Source organism: Cebus imitator, unplaced genomic scaffold (genome assembly GCF_001604975.1).
Source record: "Cebus imitator isolate Cc_AM_T3 unplaced genomic scaffold, Cebus_imitator-1.0 Scaffold134, whole genome shotgun sequence".
Classification (NCBI taxonomy): domain Eukaryota; kingdom Metazoa; phylum Chordata; class Mammalia; order Primates; family Cebidae; genus Cebus; species Cebus imitator.
Window position 1 is genome coordinate 373,330 of NW_016107449.1, and position 16,846 is coordinate 390,175.

The 16,846-nt window shown below is 41.7% G+C and overlaps 1 pseudogene; it reads left to right on the forward strand.

Annotated features, from left to right (window-relative positions):
• The first annotated feature begins 486 nt into the window (after nucleotides 1-486).
• LOC108313128 lies at nucleotides 487-16,245 on the forward strand (annotated as a pseudogene).
• Nucleotides 16,246-16,846: the final 601 nt, after the last annotated feature.

A 16,846-nucleotide genomic window follows, 5' to 3' on the forward strand; every position in this document is an offset into this window, starting at 1 on the left:
TGCAAACCAAAAACATAACCTGTGGTGCTAAAGTGTCAATGGAAGCGCTTTCACTTTCACCACGTTTGTATTTCTCCTGGCTTTAAAGAATGAATGGACTCCTTTCCCTCCCACACCCCGCCCTGCTGCCCAGTGACTCTCTCCTGGACGGATGCCATGCCTTTCCCTTTTCCTGTTGGTTTCTAGTGAGCTAGGTACAAGCAGGAACAGATGCATACATATTTTCTTTATTAAACCCCCTATCAAAGATTGCATGCTATAGACACTGGTCCATGTTCATTTTTCATTTAACAGTACCCTGGAGATCGCTTCTCAGCCTTTTGGCTAAGATCATTTATAACATTACCCTGGAGATCATTCTTTATCAATATGTATAGAGAAAATTCATTTTTAAAAGCTCTTTAAATATTGAGCTATACTTTACATGTGGAAAAGCATACAAATGTTAAGTCAAAGAAGTTCATAGCCAGGTCACCATGGACCCTCATGTCCAGCTCCCAGCAGGCCCCTCATGCCACTCCAAGCACCTACAGTTGTGCCCTAAGAGAGAAGATCAAGAAAAAGTTCATGGCTGTATGGCATTCTGTTGTGTGGCTATGGCATATTTTGCCATATATTTCCAAGTTTTGCTGTTACAAATGATGGCTCAGTGCTTTGAATCAGTCATAATGCCTTGAGCCTGAGGCAGGAGGGAGCTGGGGTGTTTATACCCCAGGTCCTGTCAGTCATTGTTGAGTGTTATTCCCTCTACATGTCTGACCTCCTGCACATTCATTTCTTGAAAGAGCCTTTGGGCCCAGAGATGAGATACAGGCAGCTGGAGCTGACTGGAGCTGGTGCTGGAAAGCTAGGGTCTGAGGGCCATTGGGGGAGGTTCGCTGACACCCTGGCTCATGGAATCTTAAAGAGTTTTGGAGCAGAAAGGGAGCTCAGAGCTATTCTAGTCTACCCTCCTCCCTTCTCTCATGGAGCTGGGATATGTTTCCCTGAGCACTGCATTCCCATGGTGAAGAGGAGGCTCAGATGGGAAAACACTCTGCAGCTTGCATTTTCCCCCAAGTTCTGTCAAGAGTGAGACATTGTGCCTTGACATAAGTGCATTTTTAAGGTAAGCTTGAGAGCCTCTCACTGATGAATTAAATGCAGAAAAGTCTTTACTATAATTGATAGATCTTTTTGTTTGTTTTGAGACAGGGTTTTTCTCTGTCATCCAGGCGGAAGCATAGTGGTACAATCACAGCTCATTGGAACCTTGAACTACTGGGCTCAAGGCATCCTCCACCAGCCTCCCAAGTATTAATAGCTACGACCACAGTCACATACCACCATGCCTGGCTAGTTTTTTCATTTTTTGTAGAGGAGGTGTCACTGTGTTGCCCAGGCTGGTCTTGAACTCCTGGACTCGAGATCCTCCTACCTCAGTTTCCCAAAGTTCTGGGATGTGAGCTACCATGCCCGGCCAATGTATCTTAACTACTTTACTCACACTCCATTACGACTCTAAATAGTATGTTTTAAAAAATACTTAAAATTCAGGAAGAAAGTTACTAGCCTCATGTGAAATAAATATCAGCACGTGCACACACACACACACACACACACGTGAATAACACGGCTCTTTCAGTAGGACATGTACTTAAATGTGCTCTGCTTCACCACTGTGCTTTAGCAGCTCTTTGATGGTTAGATGAAGCTCAATTTCTCTGAGCTTTACTTTTATCATGTGTAAAATGGGGATAAAAAACCATATCTGCCCCATGAGTAGCACAGAGTAAACAGTGAATGCTGGATGGTATTTTAGAAGAAGAAAGTAGGCTTGTTGTACTAGTCAGCTATTGTCATAACAGGGCTACGTAACAACCAGCCCCAACTCATTGCCCCCTGGAGATGCACTTCTGGAATGGCGACATGAAGACTCTGCAGGCCATCTCCCAAACAAAACAACTATAAATGGTGAAAATTATTAAAGGGAAACAGCCACATAAAATTTCTGGAGATTCTCCCAAGGGCATACTCCAAATGGAAAAGCATTTATTCAAGAATATTACTAAATATTGGTAAGAATGGTTGGGCCTGTGGCACTGATCAATGATCTCCTTCCTCTCCCTCCTTGAAGTTTGACTCCAGGTGGATGTGGTCAAGAAGATGGACTCTCTCCCCACCCGAGCTCCTGACTTTGGGCTAGGGATTCACCCTAGTAGATGGCATCTCACATCTCTCCCCAGCTCCATGTTGTAGAAGCTCTATTACAGATAAATGTGGCCAAGAGATCCATGGCTCTGTTCCTACACCTATGAGGATCCACTGGAGTGCAGTGGATTAAACATGACATGGCCCATCCGGGGGCAAGTTTGAGCCTTGCCAGTTTGATATTGGGTGCTGAGTGGAGTGGCTATTGTAGTGAATCTGCTGTACTTTGTACTACACATTTGTTTTTCTGTATTGTCCTGTCATAAAGAGAAGTACCATAGAACACAGGCTTAGGACCCCATAAGACTGCTGTACAAGTCAGCCCAGCAAACTGGTTAGACACAACTTTTCTGCAGGTCTCTGGGGAAAAAAAAAAAAAAAACCTGGATGAACTTTCCCTCTCATCTTGTTTCCTGTCCTTGGGAGCTTGACCTTGTAACAATGTGACAGTATTTTCTCTTGGTCTCCACCATCCAGAGAATAGGAATTTTGGAATTCATGTCATAGTTAGCTCTGAAAATTATCTTAAGCAGTTAAAAGCCATTGCAAGCTCAAAACTGGCTACTCTAGCCCCCTTCTGGGAAAAGCAGTGAAAGCTTCCCAGTGCTGAAGCTTTGTGGCTAAGGCTTTGTCTTTTTCCAATGGCAGCTCGGGTTCAAAGTTCAATTCCTGGCTAAGGGAATGAGTCCCTCCTGGTTTGACATCTGTGTGACTTTTACCGTTTGTTGATTCTCCTTCCCTCCAAGAACCATCTTAAATTTTCCTTTCTCTGAGCACCTGGGAGGTTATGCTTGGTAAAGTTCAAAAGCCAGAAATACTGGTGATTTGGCATGGCAAAAGTTGGGTAGTAAGAGATTTAAAAGGGTTTTTTTTTTTAAAGGGAACTATGGTTAAAAGTCAGATTAATTAAAACCATATATTCAAGCTGTAACGGCTTGGGACTCCTTGAGAAAAACAGAAGGTGCCTCAGACCCTGTTTTGGGAAAAACCTCTGTTTTCCTCATGAAACCCCCGGAACTGAAAGTGGATAGATCTCTCTCAAAATCTAAGGCTCTGTTCTGTTTTGCATTGTGTTATCCAACACTTTTGACTTCTGGGGGTATCAGAAATTACTTTGCATTATGAGAGAGCTTTGGTGTGTAATAACTAGGTAGGAAATATACTTTTAGGAATAGCTAATGGTATTATGGGGAGATATTCAGCTCTTTGTACGTTTGGATCAGAGAACCATGCTCTTGGCCACCTAGAAGGTATGAAAATGTCCCCACCCCAACAGTGAGAGATAAGACTTTCAGGGGGGATTGGCTAATCAGAATGTGCTGATTGTCTTTGGATTGCTTTGCAATGAAATGCATGGTAAAATTATGGCACTGTTGTTCTGTAGTGTTTCTCTTTTGGGGATCTAGGATCCAGCATAAAAAATGGGATCCTTAATTTTGGGGGTTTGTTTTTGCATTCCAGTTGTGCCTGCTTATTAGGCCATAGAAACCACATGTTTCCCTGGCCCTGTTCCTCCAAGGGCTCCACCATGAAACCAATAATCCAAGGAAGAAACTGGCAGATGAAAACCTACAACTACTGCATCTTCTGTCTGTATATTTATATGTGCTGTGTGTGATGTTTATATATGAAAGACCGCTGATTAATTGGCTTAAAAATAATAAGTGCTTAAATCAAATATTTTGTCAGAAAAATAAAAATTGTAATGACTTTTAGTAGGTTATTGAAGAAACAATTTTACATGCAAGATGTGTAAGGAAAGTGAAATGTGTTTTTGGTAAGAGATTATAAGAAGGCAAAGGAATGTGGGCTTTGTTGGGCCTAGTTTAGATGACTAAAAGATTGTTTTAAGTTAGATAGGATAAAGCTGAAGGTTTGAACAAGTTGTAGGAAGTTTCTGAAAAATTAATCTTGTAAAAAAATTGTATCAACATATTGGCTAAAGTAAAAGGGATATTATTTATGATTTTCATAAATTGAACTCAAAAGGTTTTTCTTAGAGTGCTGATCTGTTCTTTCACAAAAATTTTTAAAGGGTTGTAAAGGTTTATGAGAATCTTACTTTGTGGTCAAATATTAAAATCAGGTAGATTTGTCTGTAAGGTTTCATTAAGAATTGGGTTTAACGTAAATAGTACACTAATTACAGGTGAAATTTGGTTTATTTGATATAAAAGTCATACAGAAACAATTGTAAAATATGAAGTGCTGTTTGGCTTTCTTTGGGCTATATTTGTATAAATATATTACTGACATGTGTTCCAAAATTATGGTAACTCCTATAATTCTGATACAATTTAGTGTATGTTGTTAATAGTTATAATTGTTACATAAAATAGTTGTATACCATAGAAGTAACCAAATGTCTTTTTAAAAAAATTTTATTATACTTTAAGTTCGGGGATACATGTGCAGAATGTGCAGGCTTGTTACATAGGTATACATGTGTCATGGTGGTTTGCTGGACCCATCAATCCATCATCTACATCTAATGTTATTTCTCCCCTACGCCCCCACTCCCTCACAAGCCCTAGTGTGTGATGTTCCCCTTCCTGTGTCCATGTGCTCTCATTGTTCAACTCCCACTTACGAGTGAGAATATTTGGTGTTTGGTTTTCGGTTCCTGTCTTAGTTTGCTGAGAATGATGGTTTTCATCTTCATCCATGTCCCCGCAAAGGACATGAACTCATCCTTTTTTATGGCTGCATGGTATTCCATGGAGTATATGTGCCACATTTTCTTTATCCATTCTATCATTAATTGGCATTTGGGTTGGTTCCAAGTTTTTGCTATTGTAAATGATGCTGCAATAAACATATGTGTGCATGTGTTGTTATAGTAGAATGATTTATAGTCCTTTTGGTATATACCCAGTAATGGGATTGCTGGGTCAAATAGAATTTCTATTTCTAGATCCTTGAGGAATCCCCACACTGTCTTCCACAATGGATGAACTAATTTACACTCCCACCAACAGTGTAAAAGCATTCCTAATTCTCCACATCCTCTCCAGCATCTGTTGTTTCCTGACTTTTTAATGATTACCATTCTAACTGGCATGAGGTGGTATCTCATCGTGGTTTTGATTTGCATTTCTCTAATTACCAGTGACGAGGACCTTTTTTTCATATGTTTGTTGGCCGCATAAATGTCTTCTTTTGAGAAGCGTCTGTTCATATCTTTTGCCTACTTTTTGATGAGATTGTTTTCTTCTTGTAAATTTGTTTAAGTTCCTTGTAGATTCTGGATATTAGCCCTTTGTCAGATGGATAGATTGCAAAATTTTTCTCCCATTCTGTAGGTTGCCTGTTCACTCTGATGATAGTTTCTTTTGCTGTGTAGTAGCTGTTTAATTTAATTAGATCCCATTTGCCAATTTAGGCTTTTGTTGCCATTGCTTTTGGTGTTTTAGTCATAAAGTCTTTGCCTATGCCTATGTCTTGAATGGTATTGCCTAGGTTTTCTTCTCGGGTTTTTATGGTTTAGGTTTCATGTTTAAGTCTTTAGTCCATCCTGAGTTAATTTTTAAATAAGGTGTAAGGAAGGGGTCCAGTTTCAGTTTTCCACATATGGCTAGTCAGCTTTCCCAACACCATCTGTTAAATAGAGAATCCTTTCCCCATTGCTTGTTTTTGTCAGGTTTGTCAAAGATCAGATAGTTGTAGATGTGTGGCATTATTTCTGAGGCCTCTGTTCTGTTCCATTGGTCTATATATCTGTTTTGGTACCCATACCATGCTGTTTTGGTTACTGTAGACTTGTAGTATAGTTTGAAGTCAGGCAGCATGATGCCTCCAGCTTTGTTCTTTTTGCTTAGGATTTTCTTGGCTATATGGGCTCTTTTTTGGTTCCATATGAAGTTGAAAGCAGTTTTTTCTAATTCTGTGAAGAAAGCCAATGGTAGCTTGATGGGGATAGCATTCAATCTATAAATTGCTTTGGGCAGTATGGCCATTTTCATGACATTGATGCTTCCTATCCATGAGCATGGAATGTTTTTCCATTTGTTTGTGTCCTCTCTTATTTCCTTGAGCAGTGGTTTGTAGTTCTCCTAGAAGAGGTCCTTCACATCCCTTGTAAGTTTTATTCTTAGGTATTTTATTCTCTGTGTGGCAATTGTGAATGGGAGTTCACTCATGATTTGGCTCTCTGTTTGTCTATTATTGGTGTATAGGAATGCTTGTGATTTTTGCACATTATATCCTGAAACTTTGCTGAAGTTGCTTATCAGCTTAAGGAGATTTTGGGCTGAGATGATGGGATTTTCTAACTATACAATCATATCATCTGCAAACAGAGACAATTTGACTTTCTCTCTTCCTATATGAACATCCTTTATTCTTTCTGTTGCTTGATTGCCCTGGCGAGAACTTCCAATACTATGTTGAATAGGAGTGGTGAGAGAGGGCGTCCTTATCTTGTACTGGTTCAAAGGGAATACTTCCAGCTTTTGAGCATTCAGTATGATATTGGCTGTGAGTTTGTCATAAATAGCTCTTATTATTTTGAGATATGTTCCATCAATACCTAATTTATTGAGAGTTTTTAGTATGAAGAGGTGTTGACTTTTATCAAAGGCCTTTTCTGCATCTATTGAGATAATTGTGTGGTTTTTGTCATTGGTTCTGTTTATGTGATGGATTACGTTTATTGATTTGTGTTTGTTGAACTGGCCTTGCATCCTAGTAATGAAGCTGACTTGATCATGGAGGAAAAGCTTTCTGATGTGCTGCTGGATTTGGTTTGCCAGTATTTTATTGAGAATTTTTGCATCAATGTTCATCAGGAATATTGGCTTGAAATTTTTGTAATTGTTGTGTCTCTGCCAGGTTTTGGTATCAGAATGATGCTGGCCCCAAAAAATGAGTCAGGGAGGAGTCCCTCTTTTTCTCTTGTTTGGAATAGTTTCAGAAGGAATGGTACCAGCTCCTCTTTGTAACTCTGGTAGAATTCAGCTGTGAATGTGTCTGGTCCTGGACTTTTTTTGGTTGGTAGGCTACTAATAACTGTCTCAATTTCAGAACCTGTTATTGGTCTATTCAGGGATTTGACTTCTTCCTGGTTTAGTATTGGGAGGGTGTATGTGTCCAGGAATTTATCCACTTATAGATTTTCTAGTTGATTTGCATGGAGGTGTTTATAGTATTCTCTGATGGTAGTTTGTATTTCTGTGGGATCAATGGTGGTATCCCCTTTATCAATTTTTACTGTATCTATTTGACTCTTCTCTCTTTTCTTCTTTATTAGTCTGGCTAGTGGCCTATCTATTTTGTTAATCTTTTCAAAAAACCAGCTCCTGGATTCATTTATTTTTTGAAGGTTTTTTTTGTGTCTCTATCTCCTTCAGTTCTGCTCTGATCTTAGTTTTTTCTTGTCTTCTGCTAGCTTTTGAATTTGTTTGCTCTTACTCCTCTAGTTCTTTTAATTGTGTCAGGATGTCGATTTTAGATCTTTCCTACTTTCTCGTGTGGGCATTTAGTGCTATAAATTTCCCTCTAAACACTGCTTTAGCTGTGTTCCAGAGATCTGGTATGTTGTGTCTTAGTTTTCATTGATTTCAAAAAACTTATTTGTTTCTGCCTTAGTTTTGTTATTTACTCAGTAGTCCTTCAGGAGCAGGTTGTTCAGTTCCCATGTAGTTGTGTGGTTTTGAGTGAATTTCTTAATCCTGAGTTTTAATTTGATTGCACTGTGGTGTGAGAGACTGTTTGTTATGATTTCTGTTGTTTTGCATTTGCCGAAGAGTGTTTTACTTCCAATGATATGGTGAATTTTAGAATAAATGTGATGTAGTACTGGGAAGAATGTTGATTTGGGGTGGAGAGTTCTGTAGATGTCTATTAGGTCCACTGGGTCCAGAGCTGAGTTCAAGCTCTGGATATCCTTGTTAGTTTTCTGTCTTGTTGATCTGTCTAATATTGACAGTGGGATGTTAAAGTCTCCCACTATTATTGTGTGGGAGTCTAAGTCTCTTTGTAGGTCTCTAAGAACTTGCTTTATGAATCTGGGTGCTCTTGTATTGGGTGCATATATATTTAGGATAGTTAGCTTTCTTGTTGCATTGTCATTTTTATCTTTGTTGTTTTAAAGTCTGTTTTATTAGAGACTAGGATTGCAACCCCTGCTTTTTTTTCTTGCTTTCCATTTGCTTGGTAAGTATTCTTCCATCCCTTTATTTTCAGCCTATGTATGCCTTTGCACGTGAGATGGGTCTCCTGAATACAGCACACCAATAGGTCTTGACACTTCATCTAATTTGCCAATCTATGTCTTTTAATTGGGGCATTTAGCCCATTTACATTTAAGGTTAATATTGTTATGTGTGAATTTGATCCTGTCATTATGTTGCTAGGTGGTTATTTTGCCTGTTAATTGAGGCAGTTTCTTCATAGTGTCAATGGTCTTTACAATTTGGTATGTTTTTGTAGTGGCTGGTACTGGTTTTTCTTTTTTAATTTAATTTACTTCTTTCAGGAGCTCTTGTGAGGCACGCCTGGTGGTGACAAAAATCTCTCAGCATTTGCTTGTCTGTAGAGGATTTTATTTCTCCTGTTGATTTGGGGTGGAGAGTTCTGTAGATGTCTGTTAGGCCTACTTGGTCCAGAGCTGAGTCCACCTCAGTAACGGTGGACATCCCTCCTCCCAAAGGAGGTGGTGGACACTCCTCCTTTGCTTTTGAAGCTTAGTTTGGCTGGATATGACATTTTGGGTTGGAAATTATTTTCTTTAAGGATGTTGAATATTGGCCCCCACTCTCTTCTGGCTTGTAGTGTTTCTGCAGAGATATCTGCTGTTAGTCTGATGGGCTTCCCTTTGTGGGTAACTCAACCATTCTTTCTGGCTGCACTTAACATTTTTTCCTTCATTTCAACCTTGGTGAATCTGACAATTATGTGTCTTGGGGTTGCTCTACTCAAGGAGTATCTTTGTGGTGTTCTTTGTATTTCCTGAATTTGAATGTTGGCCTATCTTGCTAGATTGGGGAAGTTCTCCTGGATAATATCCTGAAGGGTGTTTTCCAACTTGGTTCCACTCTCCCTGTCACTTTTGGGTATACCAATCAAACATAGGTTTGCTTTAAAAAAAAAAACAAACCCAGAAAAAAAACATAGGTTTGGTCTTTTCATATAGTACCATATTTCTTGGAGGCTTTGTTCATTCTTTTTCATTCTTTTTTCTCCAATCTTGTCTTCATACTTTATTTTATTAAGTTGATTTCAATCTCTGATGTTCTATCTTCCACTTGATTGACTCAGCTATTGATACTTGTGTATGCTTCACAAAGCTGTGTTTTTCAGCTCTCCCAGGTCATTTATGTTCTTCTCTAAACTGGTTTTTAGCTAGCAATTCCACTAACCTTTTTTCAAGGTTCTTAGCTTCCTTGCATTGGGTTAGAACATGTTCCTTTAGCTTGGAGGAGTTTGTTATTAACCACCTTCTGAAGCTTACTTTTGTCAATTCATCCAACTCATTCTCCATCCAGTTTTGTTCCCTTGCTGATGAGGAGATGTGATCCTTTGGAGGACAAGTGGTGTTCTGGTTTTTGGAATTTTCAGCCTTTTTGCACTGGGTTTTCCTAATCTTTGTGGATTTATCTAGCTTTGGTCTTTGATGTTGGTGACCTTCAGATGGGGTTTTTGAGTGGATGTCCTTTTTGTTGATATTGATGCTTTTCCTTTCTGTTTGTTTTTTCCTTCTATCTGTCAGGTCCCTCTGCTGCAGGTCTGCTGGAGTTTGCTGGAGGTCCACTCCAGACACTGTTTGCCTGGGTATCACCAGCAGAGACTACAGAACAGCAAAGATTGCTGCCTGTGCCTTCCTTTGGAAGCTTCATTCCCAGAGGAGCACTTGCCAGATGCCAGCTGGAGCTCTCCTATATCAAGTGTCTGTTGACCCCTGCTGGGAGGTGTCTCCCAGTCAGGAGGCACAGGGGTCATGGACCCAGTTGAGAAGGCAGTCTATTCCTTAGCAGAGCTTGAGTGCTGTGCTGGGAGAGCTGGTGATCTCTTCAGAGTCAGCAGGCAGGAACATTTAAGTCTGCTGAAGCTGCACCCTCAGCAACCCCTTCACCACAGGTGCTCTGTCCCAGGGAGATGGGAGTTTTATCTATAACCCCCTGACTGGAGCTGCTGCCTTTGTTTCAGATATGCCCTGCCCACAGAGGAGGAATCTAGAGAGGTAGTCTGTCTATAGGAGCTTTGCCAAGCTGCAGTGGGCTCCACCCAGTTCATCAGCTTTGTTTACCTCCCTGTGGCTTTGTTTACACTGTGAGGGGAAACCCACCTACTCAAGCCTCAGTAATGGTGGACACCCCTCCTCCCAATAGATTTGAGAACCCCACGTCAATTTCAGACTGCTGTGCTGGCAGCAAGAATTTGAAGACAGTGGTTCGTAACCTGCTGGGCTTCATGGGGGTGGGATCTGCTGAGCTAGACCACTTGGCTCCCTGGCTTCAGCCCCCTTTCCAGAGGAGTGAATGGTTCTGTCTTGCTGGCCTTCCAGGTGCCATTGGGGCATAGAAAAAAAAAAAAAAAACTCCTGCAGCTAGCTCAGTGTCTGCCCAAAGAGGTGCCCAGTTTTGTGCTTGAAACCCAGGGCCCTGGTGGTGTGGGCACCTGAGGGAATCTCCTGGTCTGTGGGTTGTGAATACCATGGGAAAAATATAGTATCTGGGCTGGAATGCACCATTCCTCATGGCATAGTCCCTAATGTCTTCCCTTGGCTGGGGGAGGGAGTTCCCTGACCCCTCGTGCCTCCCAGGTGAGGCGACACCCCACCCTGCTTTGGCTTGCCCTCTGTGGGCTGCACCCACTGTCTAACCAGTTCCAATGAGATGAGCCAGGTACCTCAATTGGAAATACAGAAATCACCAGCCTTCTGTGTTGATCTCGCTAGGAGCTGCAGACCGGAGCTGTTCCTATTTGGCCATCTTGCCAGCCAGCAAGATGTAACCAAATTTCTTAGTCAATTTTGGCTTTAATAGTGGCTATCCTAAGACTTTTTGTCATTCACAGACAATTGTTGTCTTGTTTTGATCCTCTTTAAAATGTGATATGCAATCAGGTATAGGATTTTGACAGATGTTCTTAAATGCAGATTTCTGATAACTGGAGATTGTGACATCAAAATGGGGAAAAACTTTTAGGACTCTCTTGGAAAGCTGAAATGTTCATGAATATCAAACAGAACAGGAGTTAATTGTATGGACTGATGTAACAGAAGATGAAGTAATCTTTTTGAAAATTTTTGCTTAAAATGTTGCTGATCCTTTGTTTTATTTTCCAGACTCAGGGAAACTTTTCTTTTGAACTATTTACAGCTTTTAACAGTTGAGTAATGTATACTCCTGTGAACAAAATTTGGAGCATATTTTGTTTCTCTCTGCCTCATTCCTCCAGAATTTGAAAACTATTTGTGAGTATTCCTAACTTGTGGCAATATGGTTATTTGCATAAGCGCAATAATAATCTGTTTTCTTTGGTAACAGGACACAATTGGAGAAACTACTTATTTTTACCAAGGTTTTGGCTGGAATGGCATGCTTTCCTCTAAGGAATCAAACTTGACTTATAGAGCTAATAAAACCCCTTGGAAATATTGGTCTCATGCATTGTCTGCATAATCCCTGTACAGGGTTTCTGACCTGTGGTAATAAAAGAATGTCACTTTTTTTTTTTTTTTTTTTGAGATGGAGTCTCACTCTGTCACCCAGGCTGGAGTGCAGTAGTGTGATCTTGGCTCACTGCAACCTCTGCCTCGCACGTTCAAGGGATTCTCCTTCCTCAGCCTCCCAAGTAGCTGGGACTACAGGTGTGTACCAGCATGCCTGGGTAATTTTTGTACTTTTAGTAGAGATGGGGTTTCACCATATTGGCCAGGCTGGTCTGGAACTCCTGAACTTGTGATCCGCCTGCCTTGGCCTCCCAAAGTGCTGGGATTACAGGTGTGGGCCACCATGCCTGGTCAAGCATGTCACTTTCTAACAGTCACAGGAGCCTCAAATTACCTTGGGACCTCAAGAGGAAAGGAATTTCCCAATTCATAGGTATTTGAGGATACAAACCCATGGCTGGGCTTGGCTTTGAAAAATGTCTTATCTGAGATTCAGTTTATGGAACAAAGTTCTGTCAAAGCCAATTAGAAAAGCCTATGTGAAAAATTATTCTTGCTGCACTTTATAAATAACCAGGCCAAGTATAAGACTAAAGCTCATTTTTGCAAACAAATTGGTCCTACCATGATTTGTCTTTAGTAAAAATGGGAGACTGGAGAGAGAGCAATTATGTTTCAAAGACAGTGGTACACGGGTTATTAGGCTCTAGTCTTATCAGTTGTTTTGAATTGTTTTTCACCATACTTATGCTTTCTGATTAAGCTCCTCTTTACCCTGGATACAAGATGTCTTAATATCAGGAATATCATCACTCCTATTTAGCCTGAAGAAGTTAAAGAAGATGGATCTTCACTTGCTTACAACCTTCATGATTAAGGTTTCCCTTGTAAAAGTGTGGGAATAAATATGCTGGAGGTGTTTGAACCAGAGTAACTCAATCTTGAATAGCAGCTGGGTAAAATAAGGCTGAGACCTGCTGTGCTGCATTCCCAGGAGGTTAGACATTCTAAGTCACAGGATGATATAGAAGGTTGGCACAAGATGCAGGTCACAAAAACTTTGCCGATAAAAGAATGCAGTAAATAAGTTGGCCAAAACCCACCAAAATCAAGATGGCAATGAAAGTGACCTCCAGGTATCCTTGCTGCTCATTATACAATAGTTATAATGCATTAGCATGCTAAGAGATGCTCCCCCCAGCCCCACAACACTTTATAAATGCCATGGCAATGTCAGGAAATTACCTTATATGGTCTAAAAAGGGGAGGAACTCTCAGTTCTGGTAATTGCCCACCCCTTTCCTGGAAATCTCATGAATAACCCATCCCTTGTTTAGCACATAATCAAGAAATAACCATAAAAATAGCCAACCAGCAGCCTCAGGGCTTCTCTGCTTATGGAGTACCCATTCTTTTACTGCTTTATGTCCTTAGTAAACTTGCTTTCACTTAAAGAAAAGAAATTATAGCATATACATACAAAAGGAATATTATTTAGTCCTTAAAAAGAAGGAAATCCTGCCATTTGTGACAACATAGATGGACCCAGAGGACATTATGTTAAGCAAAATAAGCCAGGCACAGAAAGACAAATACTGCAGGATCTCATTTATGGGTGTATCTTAGTCCGTTTGTGCTGCTGTAACAAAATACCTGGGACTGGGTAACTTGTAAACAACAAATTTATTTCTTATGGTTCTGGAGCCTGGGAAGTCCAAGATCAAGACAGTAGCACTGGTGTCCGATGAGGGCTGCTCTCTGCTTCCAAGATGGAGTCTTGTTGCTGCTTCCTCCAGAGGGGACACATGTGTCCTCACATGGAAGAAGGCAGAAGGGCATGAAAGCACTCATTTTGACCTTGAGCCTTTTAATAAAGGTGCTAATCCCATTCATAAGAGCAGAGCCTTCATGATTTAATCACCTCCCAAAGGCCATACCTCTTAATACCTTGGGGATGGCTTCAACATGAATTTTGGAGGGGATGCCATCATTCAAGCCATAGCAATGTGGACTCTAAAATAAAAGCAAGGAGTAGAATGGTGGTTTTCATGGGCTGGGGGGAGGGAGAAATGGACAGATGATGATCAAAAGGTACCAAGCTTCAGTCATCCAGGATGAATGAGTTCTGGAGATCTACTGTGCAGCATGGTGCCTATAGTTAACAACACTGCACTGTATACCTAAAATTTACTAAGGCAAGTAGATCTTATGGTAAGTGTTATTATCAAAAAGTGGCAAAACCAAAACCCAAATGCAAATAATAAAGTGGCTGGGCGCAGCGACTCACACCTGTAATCCAAGCACTTTGGGAGGGCAAGGTGGGCAGATCACTTGAGGTCAGGAGTTTGAGACCATCCTGGCTGACATATGAAACCCTGTCTCTACTAAAAACAAAACAAAAAATCAGCTGGGCATGGTGGCCAGTGCCTGTAATCCCAGCTGCTCAGGAGGCTGAGGTGGGAGGATCGCTTAAGCTTGGGAGGTGGAGGTTGCAGTGAGCCATGATTGTGCCACTGGACTCCAGCCTGGGTGACAGAGCAAGACTCTGTGTCAATAATAATAATAATAATAATAATAATGATGAGGTGAGAGGAAACTTCAGGAGGTGATGAATGTGTTTATCGCCTTGCTGGTGGTGATGGTTTCACAGGTACATACTTACCCCCAAACTTATCAAAAGGTATACATTAATGTACAGCTTTTTGTATATCCATTTTACCGCAATAAAGTGGTTTTCAAAAAAAAAAAAAAAATAAAAAAAAAAAAAAAAAGCATTAACAATAATCCAGCAGGTCCATGGGGAGGAGAGGCCCAGGCTTTTGAGGGGTGAGCATCTGCGTCCAGGAGCCCTGTCCGGGAACATGGGCCACATGTAAGGCTGCGGCACAGACAGCCCAGCCCAGAAGGGTATGTGCTGTCTCTGGTCTGTCCGAACTCCTCTGAGGCTTGGTGTGAGATCACAGATGTGTCGCAGCTGATGGCTTCTCCTGTCCTCTACACGGACCTGAATTCCACCATAACCAACTAAAGCATTTCAGCAAACGTAGAAAACAAATACAGGCTTTATGAGTTGTCCAGATCTCATCCTGGATACTGAAGCTTGGTACTTTTTGATTATCATCCCCCTTAGGTACTGGCAGTAAGCTCTAGTATTTTTATTGTCTCCAGCTTCATACCGAAAAAGACGGGTCTCTTACAACTGGCCAACAAAAGTGTCACTAGAGCTGGACATTATGGGTGTTCTGACCTGAAGGATGGCTCTGGGTGGCAGGAGAGGCTGCACATTTTGTGGTTTACACTTTCGTACCTGCCATCTTGGTCACCCCCGGGCCCTCTGAGTGTTCTCAGAAGTGCAGTATTATCTTCCTATTTTATATATGAGCACTTGAACATTTATGGAAATAGGCCGCATATTAAGTACATTGGGATCAACAGTGACGGTTATCCATGCCCCACAAGAAGAGGAAGTCACTTCTTTGTATGAAATGGAAATGAAATTGAGAGACCCAGGATTTGTTTCCTTTGCTGTGATCATAATTGTGATCTTCTTGGTGCTGATTTTGATTGTGGCTCCCAAGAAAGGACGGACCAATATAGTGGTCTATATTTCAATCTCTTCTTTGATTGGAGCATTTTCATTTTCTTCTGCCAAAGGCCTGAGAATTGCCATTAAGGAATTAGTGGACTGGAAGCCAGTTTAGAAGCATCTCCTGGTCATTGTTTTGCTGGCTATACCTGTGCTCTCAGTGATTGCATGGATTAACTATCTCAACAAGGTGCCAGACACCTTCAATACATCTCCTGTGACTCGACTCCCATTTATTTTGTGTTCTTCACATCCATGGTAGTGACTTGCTCTGCCATCTTACTCCAAGAGTGGCACGGCATGAAAGCTGGCGATATCATCAGGACCCTGAGTATCACTATTACCCTTGGCATGTTTCTTCCACATGCTTTTAAAAATACTGATATTACCTGGAGTGAGCTGACGTCCACTGCTAAGAAAGAAGTCATCTCTCTGAAAGGCAATGAGAACAATCCTGTTTCACCAGAGAACCTGGAGTGTTCAGACCCGGATACAATGATAACTTAAGGTTGTTTAACAGAACTGATGATTGAAGTCTCTAGAAATACTGAATTTTAACCAGTATGAGACACTCAAAAAGGAAAATGAATGCTTGCTTTTTGTAACTAGGAGTGTTAGCATTGTTGAAGTTCTAACTAATTTAGATGTGAGGCCAGGTAAAAATGCCCTTTTGGCCATTAAATGTGAAAAAATCAGGCTGATTCTCCTCCAGAAGACGTCTGTTGCTTTTCATTTCTGCAAACTTTGAAATATTCCCTAAGGATCAAATAAGTCAAAGAGCTATGTGTGTCTCCGAATAATCTCTTTCTTCTGGCCACAGTGCATTTGTCTGTGCCAGGTGCTTCTTCACTTTGGTGACTGTGTGACTTACAGTCATTCATTGACAGAAAGTTAGCAGTGTTGTGCCGAGGGGCGGCGGGACCGCAAGACCTGTTGACCATATTTAGCGAGCTCGGCCTCCCTCAGACCCCCGCGAGGAGGCCCCGGACCCAGCCCGCTGTCCCGCACGGCAGGAGTCTGCAGATGGCTCTGCCCGCCGCCCCTCCTGGCTCACCTCCGATGGCCGCCGCCCACTGAGAGTGTGGACCGTGTCCGAATTCCTGGACTGTAAAGACTCACGAGGCGGAAACGTGACGTGTCCGCTGCCAGCGCGGCCTTCCTGGGCCGTCCGGACCGTCCCGGCCCCGGCCCCGGGCTCGGCGCAAGCTCCAGCCGCGGGTCCTTCGCCGTGGCACCGTCTCCGCAGCCCTCGGTGCCCCGCACAGGCGCCCACGTCCTCCTCTTCCCCGGGGCTCAGTCGCTCCGCCTGTCCCCACCCTAGTCCCATGTTCACGGCCAAAGTGACTCTGAAACAAAGTGAAACTTCAAACCTCGTGCATCTTTTCTTTCTTTCTTTCTTTTTTTTTTTTTTTTGAGACGGAGTTTCGCTCTTGTTACCCAGGCTGGAGTGCAATGGC